The following is a 13,652-nucleotide window of genomic DNA, read 5'->3' as shown; positions in this document are numbered from 1 at the left end:
AGCCAGACAGGGAGACACAGACTGCCAGAGAGGGAGACAAACAGATAGACAGCCAGACAGAGAGAGAGACAGATAGACAGCCAGAGAGGGAGAGAGACAGATAGACAGCCAGACAGAGAGAGAGACACAGATAGACAGACAGACAGAGAGGGAGAGACACAGGTAGACAGCCAGAGAGACAGACGGAGAGAGACAGATAAACAGCCACAAAGAGACACAGATAGGCAGCTAGAAAGAGACTCAGATAGACGGCCGGATGTAGATGGAGAAACACAAATATACAGCCAGAGAGGGAGAGACACAGATAGACATCTAGAGAGGGTGAGACACACCTAGACAGCCAGAGAGACAGACATCCAGACAGGGAGAGAGACATATAGATAGAGAGACAGCTAGACAGCCAGAGAGGGAGAAAGACAGATAGACTGACAGAAAGAGACACAGATAGACAGCCAGACAGAGAGAGACACAGTTAGACAGCCAGACAGGGAGAGAGACAGATAGACAGCCAGAAAGGGGGAGAGACAGATAGCCAGAGAGGGAGAGACACAGATAGTAAGGCATAGAGAGACACAGATAGCCAGAGAGGGAGGGAGACAGCCAGCCAGAAAGAGACACAGATAGACAGCCAGAGAGGGAGAGAGACAGCCATCCAGAGAGAGACATCTGGCTGTCTATCTGTGTCTCTCCCTTTCCGGCTGTATATCTGTGTCTCTGTCTGGCTGTCCATCTGTCTCTCTGGCTGTCTATCTGTCTCTCCCCTTCCCTGGCTGTCTATCTGTCTCTCTGGCTGTCTATCTGTCTCTCCCCCTGCCTGGCTGTCAATCTGTCTCTCTCCCTCCCTGGCTGTCTACCTGTCTCTCTGTCTGTACTATCTGTCTCTCTCCCTCTCTAGCTGTCTATCTGTCTCTCTTAGTCCCTTGCTGTCTATCTGTGTCTCATTCTGTTTGGCTGTCTATCTGTCTCTCTCCCTGTCTGGCTGTCTATCTGTGTCTCATTCTGTTTGGCTGTCTATTTGTCCCTCTCCCTGTCTGGCTGTCTTTCTGTGTCTCTCTCTGTCTGACTGTCTATCTGTCTGTCTCCCTGTCTGGCTGTCTATGAGTCTCTCTCCCTGTCTGGCGGTCTATCTATCTCTTTCCCTGTCTGACTGTTTATCTGTGTCTCTGTCTGGTTGTCTATCTGTCTCTCCCTGTCTGGCTGTCTAGCTGTGTCTCTGTCTGGCTGTCTAAATGTCTCTCTCCCTCTCTGACTGTCTATCAGTCTTTCTCCCTGTCTGGCTGCCTATCTGTGTCTCTCTGTCTCTCCCTGTCTGGCTGTCTATCTGTCTCTCTTCCTCCCTTGCTGTCTCATTCTGTTTGGCTGTCTATCTGTCTCTCTTCCTGTCTGGCTGTCTATCTGTGTCTCTCTCTGTCTTACTGTCTATCTGTGTCTCTCTCTGTCTGGCTGTCTATCTGTCTCTCTCCCTGTCTGACTGTCTATCTGTCTATCTCCCTGTCTGGCTGTCTATGTGTCTCTCTCCCTGTCTGGCTGTCTGGCTCTTTCCCTGTCTGACTGTTTAACTGTGTCTCTGTCTGGTTGTCTACCTGTCTCTCCCTGTCTGGCTGTCTCTCTCCCTGTCTGGCTGTCTATCTGTGTCTCTGTCTGGCTGTCTAAATGTCTCTCTCCCTCTCTGGCTGTGTATCTGTGTCTCTCCGTCTTTGGCTGTCTCTCTGCCTCTCTGGCTGTCTATTTGTGTCTCTCCCTCTCCGGCTGTCTGTCTATCTGTCTTTCTCCCTGTCTGGCTGTCTATCTTTTTCTCTCCCCTTCTGGCTGGCTATCTGTTTCTCTCCCTCTCTGCCTGTCTATCTTTCTCCCTCTCTGGCTATCTATCCGTCTCTATCTCTGGCTATCTCTATGATGAGGAACATTCTTGTGCTTAGGGGCTTGCTGATCTGACCTAGACCACCAATGAAAGACCCTGCCTACAGTCCCGCTCCGAAGCACGAGAATCTTATTAACTCAAAACTGCAAACACTGATTATACAAGAACCACAAGATGGATTTCTTCACCTCAGGTATCATTTTAATCAGTGCAACAGCCCCAACATGACAATGTCTGCAGTTTTCTTAGCAAAATCCCACTGACAGGTTCCCTTTAATACAGATTAGGAAACACTGACATTGTTTCCTACTCCAGATCATGTGATCGCTGAGTATAGGGAGAGAGTAGGTGCTGCTGGGTCCTAGTAGACCCAATGCAGCCATAAGGCTGAAATTCCCCTGTAACCAGGACTCATATACAAACCCTAGTAACAGGGGAAATTAGCAATGAAAAGAATGTAACAATATGTGAAAATGCCCACCAAAGGTCTTTTGATGCCTTGTGGGGGGCACTGTGTATGTAATAAAAAGTAAAGAAGTAAATTAAAAAGCAAGAAAAAAATGAAAAAAAGAATCACTGGGAGTCCAAATCACTGTTTCTAATCCCTGTAAAAAAATATTTCCAATATATAAAAATTTCTTTGTAAAGGGAAATTCAATTTAAAATGTTATCGGTCCTTTATGGTCATAAAAAAAAGATAAAAAATTTGTAAAACTAGTTACTTATTTCCTATATTTTTCTTTACATTTGTCCCTATCATAAAAATATAAAGAAATATAAAAATTAGGTCCCATGTACAGTGCATTGTGAAAGTATTTGGCCCCCTTGAACTTTTCTACCTTTTGCCACGTTTCTGGCTTCAAACATAAATATATAAAATTCAAATTTTTATGGGAAGAATCAACAACAAGTGGGACACAATCATGAAGTGGAATGAAATTTATTGGATATTTTAAACTTTCTTAACAAATTAAAAACTGAAAAGTGGGGCGTGCAATATTATTCGGCCCCTTTACTTTCAGTGCAGCAAACTCACTCCAGAAGTTCAGTGAGGATCTCTGAATGATCCAATGTTGTCCTAAATGACTGGGAATGATAAATAGAATCCACCTGTGTGTAATCAAGTCTCCGTATAAATGCACCTGATCTGTGATAGTCTCAGGGTTCTGTTTCAAGTGCAGAGAGCATCATGAAGACCAAGGAACACACCAGGCAGGTCTGAGATACTGTTGTGGCGAAGGTTAAAGCCAGATTTGGATACAAAAATATTTCCCAAGTTTTAAACATCTCAAGGAGCACTGTGTAAGTGATCATATTGAAATGGAAGGCGTATCAGACCACTGCAAATCTACCACGACCCGGCCGTCCCTCTAAACTTTCATCTCGAACAAGGAGAAGACTGATCAGAGATGCAGCCAAAAGGCCCATGATCACTCTGGATGAACTGCAGAGATCTACAGCTGAGGTGGGAGAGTCTGTCAACAGGACAACAATCAGTCGTACACTGCACAAATCTGGCCTTTATAGAAGAGTGGCAAGAAGAAAGCCATTTCTCAAAGATATCCATAAAAAGTCTCGTTTGAAGTTTGCCACAAGCCACCTGGGAGACACACCAAACATTTGGAATAAGGTGCTCTGGTCAGATGAAACCAAAATCTAACTTTTTGGCCACAATGCAAAACTATATGTTTGGCGTAAAAGCAACACAGCTCACCACCCTCAAAACACCATCCCCACTGTCAAACATGGTGGTGGCAGCATCATGGTTTGGGCCTGCTTTTCTTCAGCAGGGACAGGGAAGATGGTTAAAATTGATGGGAAGATGGACGGAGCCAAATACAGGACCATTCTGGAAGAAAACCTGTTGGAGTCTGCAAAAGACCTGAGACTGGGACGGAGATTTATCTTCCAACAAGACAATGATCCCAAACATAAACCAAAATCTACAATGGAATGGTTCAAAAATAAACATATCCAGGTGTTAGAATGGCCAAGTCAAAGTCCAGACCTGAATCCAATCGAGAATCTGTGGAAAGAGCTGAAAACTGCTGTTCACAAACACCCTCCATCCAACCTCAATGAGCTCGATCTGTTTTGCATGGAAGAATGGGCCAGAATTTCAGCTTCTCGATGAGCAAAACTGATAGAGACATACCCCAAGCGACTTGCAGCTGTAATCGCAGCAAAAGATGGCGCTACAAAGTATTAACTCAAGGGGGCTGAATAATATTGCACGCCCCACTTTTCAGCTGTTAATTTGTTAAAAAAGTTTAAAATATCCAATACATTTCGTTCCACTTCACGATTGTGTCCCACTACTTTTTGATTCATCCCAAATAAATTTGAATTTTATATCTTTATATTTGAAGCCAGACATTCGGCAAAAGGTAGAAAAGTTCAAGGGGTCCAAATACTTTCACAAAACACTGTATCACCAAAAAAAGAATTAAAACTAATTTAATGTCCAAATAAGAACATTTTTTGGTGCATTTAAAAGTGGATGTACGATAAAACCCAAAAATGTGCCTGGTGAGGAATGGGTGAAAATGACCCGGTCCTGAACTGGTTAAAATTAAATCTAACTGGATGTACCCTATTTTCTATATCGGATTGTCAACATCAGCACATCAGTCTGGAGATAAAACCTGGTCACATGACATATTGATATAGGTCTCTCAATTAAGGCTTACAGTAAATTCCACTGTAACTGGAATTGAATTGAACATACATTGACTTTCCTTCAAAGGCCATTGCAAGTCAAAATATCCAATAACCGCTTTACAGAAGATGTTCTTGTATTTGCATGATGTATGTATACTGTAAAGATTTCATCGGACAACTAATAAAAAAAAAAAGCACACAGAAAAATGTTATGCTCTAAAAGTTTAAATTTGCAGGAACCCCCCCCACATAATGTATTATCCCTCCCGGAAAAATAACATACATGTATATCATCAGTTAAATTTTGTTACCGCAAAATATGCATTAGGGTGATCACCAGCAGGAAGGCAGCTGTAAAAATATAATCTATAAATCTATAATCTATAAATCTGTTTACCCTAAGGGTTATAGATGACATAAATATTTGACATCGTCATAAAAAAAATAGATGCAGGCTAAGAAATTGAATCACTAATCAGAAACTACATCAGAAATGACAGAAACTTTGCATTACTTTCAGCCTTTAGCTGTGAGAAAAATTTGTTAATTCATAAACACATACTTAAAGATTAAATAAAGGTTTGCAATAACATTTTTACATAGTTTTAGTTTTTAATAATTGTGTAAAAATGGGTGTGGGTCTGAGTCCGTATATCCCCACCGATCGCTCAAAAGACCCCCCAAGATGTAAGAGACCAGTCTATGCTTTACTTTCTATTGAATCCATAATTTGTTTTGTGTGCATACTCCCTCTATGCACGTCTTGAGGGTCTTCTGAGCGGTTGATGGGGGTCCACGGCCCCAGTCACCACCCATCTTCAGAAAACTGAAATGACAAAAACAATAGAATATTTCATTGCAAAGGTTTAGTTACTGTATAAGTTTTTATTGATGGATTGAATCATTTCCTGAAAGCTAAAGGCTGAAGATAATGGAAAGCTTATGTGATTTCTCAATTAGTGTCTGATAATTGCATTAATTTTCTTAGCTTGCATCTATTTTTTTTATGAAAATATCAAGTGTTTATGTCAACCGTAACCTTTAGGGTAAATAGATTTACCCCCACCCATCTGCAGACAATTAAAGGGTGAAAAAAATGTTGTAATAGTTTAGTTACCCTTTAATCATTGCCTATTCGAGGAGACAATAGCTACACTACATGTTGTTGTACTTGCACCATTTTCTTAGGCTTCATTCAGACGTCTTTAATTCACGTACGTGTTCTATCCATGTTATAAATTATTATCTTTGGGCAAGTTTCTATTGATATGTACACTTTTGTCATACGGAAAGAAAAATGGACTTCTGATTCAGGCCTAAGTCATACAGAGGCCATGAAGTTTTAGGTTTTACTACAGTAAAGAATCACTCACGGCTTCTTGGAATTTCTGGTTGCTTGGGTTTCCATTTTTTATTTATCTTTGCTTGCAAATTGCAAAAAAATATATATATATAAGTAGAGGATAGTGCCTCGTGTAATATGCTTGGGCGCTCTACTATATTGACGTTGGTGGTCGCGTGATCTGTCACATGACCACTGACGTCATGGAAGGTCCTTTTCCATTACCGGTACCCGCCACGGAGCCAGCAGCGACGCCGTGAGCAGAGGGGGGGCCATCATAAGGTGAGTATAAGGTTATTTTTTACATTCTAATTCTTTTTTTTTTAACATTATGTTGGTCACACAATATAAATCCATGCCGGTTGCATGGATTTATATTGTGTGACCAACTTTCAAGCACTTTTCCAAGTGATGATAAATTCGCTTGGAAAAGCACTTGACAAAAGCATGTGAAATTGCATGCTAAAAACGCTTGACAAACGCTTGTCTCTGGCCGAAAAAATGCATGTAAAATACACATGCGTTTTTTCTGCCAGGGAGATGCAGAAACGCTGAGGAAAAATCCAGAGCATTTCTGCATCGTGGGCACATAGCCTAAAGGTCAGATTGGATTTAATTCTAACTAAACACAATCTTGGACAAATGGGAGGAGTGCTCAGCTAACATGGAGGCCCTCATCTCCTCCAAATGAACACAACAAAAAAGCACCTCTTCATATATTACTTTAATCTGTATTATTATCCTTCACAGACTGAGGCTACCACCCCCAGTATCAATGTGCTACAGGACTGCAGTACTACACCCATAGGCAGATTATAATGAGGTCAATCTGGGCTACCGCCCGGGGCCTGGGTCTGCCATGGGGCCCCGGGCTCCCAGGGCCAGATTGGCCTCATTATAATGTGTGACATGAGGGCCCGGGAGTCAGAAGATGGAATCTGCTCTGTAAAACTGCTGTGTCAGGCGGCGCTGCGAGGATGACTCACCAGCTGCTGACTGTGTAAGTGCAGGAGAGTAGGCTCCGCCCACCTGCTCCGGCCTCCAGCAGAGCACAGAGCCAGCTTACGGCATGGCCCTGCTCTCCCTGCCCCCTCCCCTGCTCTGAATGTTACTGCTCCGCTCTCCCCCTCCTGCCCTGCAATTACACCAGAGCTCTGCAGTCGGGCCCCAAGAGGAGGGGAAGCTGCCCCACAGAGAAGATGGAAGAACCTGCATCATGTACAGAAAGGGTAAGTCCATGTGCAATGTGTGTGTATATACATATATATATATATACATATATGTGTATATATGTATATGTGTGTGTGTGTATGACCCGGGCCCCGGGCTCCCAGGGCCAGATTGGCCTCATTATAATGTGTGACAGGAGGGCCCGGGAGTCAGAAGATGGAATCTGCTCTGTAAAACTGCTGTGTCAGGCGGCGCTGCGAGGATGACTCACCAGCTGCTGATTGTGTAAGTGCAGGAGAGGAGGCTCCGCCCACCTGCTCCGGCCTCCAGCAGAGCACAGAGCCAGCTTACGGCATGGCCCTGCTCTCCCTGCCCCCTCCCCTGCTCTGAATGTTACTGCTCCGCTCTCCCCCTCCTGCCCTGCAATTACACCAGAGCTCTGCAGTCGGGCCCCAAGAGGAGGGGAGGTTGCCCCACAGAGAAGATGGAAGAACCTGCATCATGTACAGAAAGGGTAAGTCAATGTGCAATGTGTGTGTATATACATATATATATATATATATATATATATATACATATATGTGTATATATGTATATGTGTGTGTGTGTATGTATCTATGTCTAGGTATTTGTGGACCATCAGAGGGGCTCACTCACTGTCGTGGCCCGGGCCGCTTCCCCGGCATCTGTGCAGGACCGCCGTCACTTCACCTGACATGGCCGTGAGCTGTGTGGCTGTGTCTGATATTAATGACATGGCAGGGATGACATTGCGCCTATAATTGTGCTTGTGTATTGCCCTGCCTCGTCATTACTACCAGACACAACCGCACAGCGCACGGCCATGTCAGGTGAAGTGCCGGCAATCAAGCAGCACCAGAGGTCTTACACAGATGCTGTAGAAGCAGCCCAGGCCGCAACAGCGAGTGGGCCCCTCTGATGGTCCAGGGCCATGTCTGTGACATGCCAGCGGCCCTGCACTGAGACATGCCTGAGGAGCTGCTGGACAGGACAGTTTTATGTGTTTATAAGATACAGTTAGGTCCATATATATTTGGACAGAGACAACATTTTTCTAATTTTGGTTCTAGACAATGAATTTTAAACAAAATAATTCAGATTCAGTTGAAGTTCAGACTTTCAGCTTTCATTTGAGGGTATCCACATTAAAATTGGATGAAGGGTTTAGGAGTTTCAGCTCCTTAACATGTGCCACCCTGTTTTTAAAGGGACCAAAAGTAATTGGACAGATTAAATAATTGTAAATAAAATGTTCATGTCTAGTTCTTGGTTGAAAACCCTTTGTTGGCAATGACTGCCTGAAGTCTTGAACTCATGGACATCACCAGACGCTGTGTTTCCTCCTTTTTGATGCTCTGCCAGGCCTTCACTGTGGTGGTTTTCAGTTGCTGTTTGTTTGTAGGCCTTTCTGTCTGAAGTTTAGTCTTTAACAAGTGAAATGCATGCTCAACTGGGTTGAGATCAGCTGACTGACTTGGTCATTCAAGAATATTCCACTTCTTTGCTTTAATAAACTCCTGGGTTGCTTTGGCTTTATGTTTTGGGTTATTGTCCATCTGTAGTATGAAACGTCGACCAATCAGTTTGGCTGCATTTGGCTGGATCTGAGCACACAGTATGGCTCTGAATACATCAGAATTCATTCGGTTGCTTCTGTCCTGTGTCACATCATTAATAAACACTAGTGACCCAGTGCCACTGGCAGCCATGCATGCCCAAGCCATCACACTGCCTCCGCCGTGTTTTACAGATGATGTGGTATGCTTTGGATCATGAGCTGTACCACGCCTTCGCCATACTTTTCTCTTTCCATCATTCTGGTAGAGGTTGATCTTGGTTTCATCTGTCCAAAGAATGTTCTTCCAGAACTCTGCTGGCTTTTTTAGATGTTTTTTTAGCAAAGTCCAGTCTAGCCTTTTTATTCTTGATGCTTATGAGTGGCTTGCACCGTGCAGTGAACCCTCTTTCATGCAGTCTTCTCTTTATGGTAGATTTGGATATTGATACGCCTATGACGCGCCCCTGGGCCTGTGTCGCGCTGCGTTGCGCACGCGGGAGCTTACCCGGAGCCGGATCTGTTGAGGGTTGTAGTCTCGTGGCGGTGATCCGGTCCGTGCCCAGGGAGTCAGACTAAGTGGCGCTGTATTAGCAGTAGATGTTGGATGACTACGCCACCCGTTGAGTACAGCTAAGGAGCTGCTGCTGCAGGGCAGACCGCTGAGGCCGGTGGTAGGATTGTGCAGCGTGATAGTATAACCCCCAACGGGAGGGGTATGGCCTCAGGGCAGCCGACGTGGATGATGGGGGTAGCAGGAACCACTCGGAGACGGTACTGTGTAGTTCAGGGTCTTTACTGGTGACAAACATAGACCCTCCCGGAGTACTGGCTAGCGATTGGGGCCTGGTCAGTCCTTGAGCAGATGGGATCTCCCCTGGCCAGGCGGAGTTGTAGGCCTCCCAAACTAACGATACTCTTCTGGCTACCTTGCTAGAGGCGGGTATAAGTAGCCCACGTCCCTGAGTGTACCGTGTGGTGCTCACCCGTATGGCCGGTGACTCGGGGCCTTCGGGTTTCTGGGCCAGAGGACCTGCAATCCCCTGCCGGTCGGTTTCTGCTGCTGGATAGGAGTTAGTCCCCACAGCCTCGGACTCCGGGTCCGGTGATAACTTCTCAGTCAGGGCGAGCTCTGCAGCTGCCAGCCCCTGACTCCTTGTAACACTGCTCCCACAGAGCTCCTGTTGTTTCTTCCTATATTTGCTTCTTTTCTCTGCTTCTTCTCTACTCACTCACCCTGCCTCAGCCCTAGGTTTATATAGGGGAAGTTCTTCCCCTCCCAGGACTGGGCACGAGGTGTGGCATGCATAGGATCCCTGACCAAGAGACCTCCCACCTGCTCTCAGACATAACATTGCTGTTACTGTGGAAAACCAGACCCCTGGGGTGCCACATTCCCCCCTAGTGAAATTTAGTACTCCGGGACTAAACATATTTTAGAAAAACATAACAAGATATAACAATAACAATAAGGAAACACATAAAGGTGGTCACGGCATGTCCGTAACCGGGTGCAGTCTTTGAAGAAAGCAAGGTGTCCATTTCACCAAAACAGGGAGACGTAACCAGGTAGGGGTCTGTCCTGCCCCGAGTCCTTAACAGTCTTTAGTCCGTCCTGGGTTACGCTCCAACTATGTACAAAGGATTCCCGGTAAATCCACCAAGGACTCCTAAAAATAACTAGAAACACATAATTATACACAAGCAACAATAAACAGGTAACCACAAATAAAACAATTTATACACTTCAAATCCTCCAACGTGCGGGTAACTGGCCCCTAGTGGCCCTAGTGGACCTACGGAGCTGACTGTCTGGCCCTGAACTACAGGGTGTAGGAGCTGTTAAGGGTAAACTGGGCACCGGTCTACGGGCCCTTTGGCTCACTAGGGATATGGCAGGCTCACTGCAAGCAGAGGGTTGATCCTCCTGGTCTGCTGGTGTGGGGTCTTCTGCCTCCTGGACCGGCTGTTCTTCCAGCTCTACCTGTTGCTCCGTAGGTGCTTGGGATGCTGGTTGGAGGAAGGTGAGTACGGGTACCACAACTGCACCATTGACTTGAGTCCAAGACCGAGGGAAGTCTCCGAGCACAGTATTAACCATGTCTTCCCTTTCCTCTACGGGTCGAGGGTCTTCTTGTTCCTCTTCAGGGTTCCGTAGCTGTTCGGGACACTTCTTCAGGTGATCCCGGGATACAATGGTTGTGGTTTCCCCTCCGTCTTTACTGATGGTACAGACCTTTGGGTTGTCGTGGCTTGAGGGCAGTACGGTGTACGGGTCCTTCTCCCACTGGTCGTCCAACTTGTGGAGCCGTCTTTTTCTCTTCAAGACCTGCTCTCCGGGTACCAGGGGAACAGCGGGAGCATACTGGTTGTAAGTTTTCTCTTGTCTTTCCCTAGCCTGACAGAGACTTCGCTCCACGCTCTCCTGTACTCTCCGGTACTGCTGCTGCCTCTCTGTGTCCCAGTCTGCTTCTGGTGAAGTGTCCTCAGGTGTCAGGACTCCCATTTCCAGGTCAACAGGTAACTTACCAGGTCTCGCCCTCATTAGGTAAGCCGGGGTACAGTTGGTGGAACCTACCGGGATGTGGTTGTATAGGTCCACCAGATCGGGCAGCTTCTCAGGCCACAGACTGCGTTCTTCCAGGGGCAACGTTTTCAGAAGATCCATTACCACCTGGTTCATTTTCTCACAAAGTCCATTAGTTTGCGGATGATAGGGTGTCGTCCTTATCTTCCGGCAGCCATACAGAGTGCAGAATTCTTGGAAGACCTCCGCTTCAAAGGCAGGTCCCTGGTCTGTCAACACTTGGTCCGGGTACCCGTGTGGACTGTAGAAATGCTGCTGGAAGGCTCTCGCTGCTGTTCGAGCTGTTAAGTCCTTGACGGGGACGACAACCAAGAACCGGGAGTAGTGATCCACGATGGTTAGTGCGTAGACGTAGCCACTTCTGCTTGGGGTCAGTTTTACATGATCCGAGGCTACCAGTTCCAACGGCTGCCGGGTGACGATGGACTGCAGGGGAGTCTTCTGGCTGGCACGGTCCTTCCTTCTTAGGTTGCACGGGCCACAGTCTCTGCACCACCTCTCGATGGTTCCCCTCATGCCTACCCAGTGGAACCGCTCGCGCAGCAGGAACTCCAGCTTCTTCCATCCGAAGTGTCCAGCCCCGTCGTGGTATGCCTCCATCACCATGGCTGCGTCTCTTCGTGGCACCACTACTTGCCAGATTAGTTCATGCGTCCGGGAGTTAACCATTCTGCGGCACAACTTCCCCTTATAAAGGAACAGTCGACTCTTCTCAGCCCACAGTTGCTTGGCTTCCTCCGGAGCGTCTGGGTCAAGGCGAGCCTCTGGCCGAGTCAGCATCTCCTTCACCAGTCGGACGGCAGGGTCACTGTCTTGCGTTTCCTCCCAGTTGTAGTGAGGCAAGGGGTTAAACGTAGCGGCTTGCTTACTCCTTACCCGGTGGGAATACTGGATAGTCCCATGCCGGTGGAACGCAGGGAGTTCGACTTCTTCCAGTCCCTCTGGATCTTCTCCTATGTCCGGTAGGTTTGGCATCCTGGACAGGGCGTCCGCGTTGGTATTGGAGCGTCCTGCCCGGTATTTGATTGTGAACTCGTAGTTGGACAGACGGGCCATCCATCTCTGCTCTAGGGCACCGAGTCTTGCTGTGTCCAGGTGTGTCAACGGGTTGTTATCCGTGTACACGACGAACCGGGAAGAAGCGAGGTAGTGCTTAAAGCGTTCGGTGACTGCCCACACCACTGCCAGGAACTCTAGCTTAAATGAGCTGTAATTCTCAGGGTTTCTCTCGGTGGGTCGCAGTTTTCGGCTGGCGTAAGCGATTACTCGTTCTTTCCCCTGCTGGATCTGGGACAGCACGGCTCCTAGCCCGATGTTACTTGCGTCGGTGTAGAGGATAAAGGGCTGGCTGTAATCCGGGTACGCCAGGATTTCATCCCCCGTGAGGGCCATCTTCAGCTGGCGGAAGGACTCCTCTTCCAACTTCTCCCATCTGAAGGGCGGCTTCTGGTTCTTGGCCTTCCGGGACTGGCCTATCAGGAGGTCCTGCATAGGAGCTGCCTTTTTGGTGAAACCGGGGATGAACCTGCGGTAGTAGCCTACCAACCCGAGGAACTGCCGCACTTCCTTTACACTGGAGGGACTTGGCCATTCCTTAATTGCGGTGATCTTATCAGGGTCGGGAGCCACTCCGTCAGCGCTCACCACGTGTCCCAGGTACTGCACCTTTGGTTTCAGGAGGTGACACTTGGAGGGTTTCACCTTTAGGCCGTAGCTTGCCAGAGCTTCGAACACTTCCGCCAGGTGTTTCAGGTGGTCCTCATAAGTCTTAGAATATACGATGACGTCGTCCAGGTACAACAGGACCGTCTCGAAGTTTCTATGGCCCAGACAGCACTCCATTAATCGTTGGAAGGTTCCTGGTGCGTTGCAGAGTCCGAACGGCATGCAGGTAAACTCGCTAAGTCCCATCGGGGTGGTGAATGCGGTCTTCTCCCGGTCCGCCTCTGCTACAGGAACCTGCCAGTACCCACTAGTGAGATCCAAGGTAGAGAAGAAGTTAGCAGATCTTAAAGCAGCCAAAGACTCCTCTATCCTTGGTAAGGGGTACGCATCCTTGTGTGTGATACGGTTGATTTTCCGGTAATCTACACACATCCTCATGGTGTTGTCTTTCTTTTTGACTAAGACTAGTGGAGCTGCCCAGGGGCTACAGCTATCCCTGATCACCCCAGCCTCCTTCATGTCTCTAAGCATCCCCTTGGCATGTTGGTAGTGTGCAGGGGGTATGGGTCGATACCTCTCTTTTATGGGAGGATGGTCTCCCGTGGGGATGTGGTGTTCTACCCCCTTGACTCGCCCGAAGTCTAACGGGTGTTTACTAAACACTCTCTCGTACTCTTGAACCACCCGATAGACTCCCTGTTTCTGATGTGAGGGAGTGGAGTCAGTACCCAAATGTAGTTGCTGACACCAGTCCTCCATTGTTTTCTTAGAGCCGTTACCTTCCTCCGGG

This window comes from Phyllobates terribilis, unplaced genomic scaffold, assembly GCF_046119375.1.
Source record: "Phyllobates terribilis strain yellow unplaced genomic scaffold, ASM4611937v1 Scaffold_1__5_contigs__length_1240528914, whole genome shotgun sequence".
NCBI lineage: Eukaryota > Metazoa > Chordata > Amphibia > Anura > Dendrobatidae > Phyllobates > Phyllobates terribilis.
Note: the sequence above shows the minus strand (reverse complement) of the source record.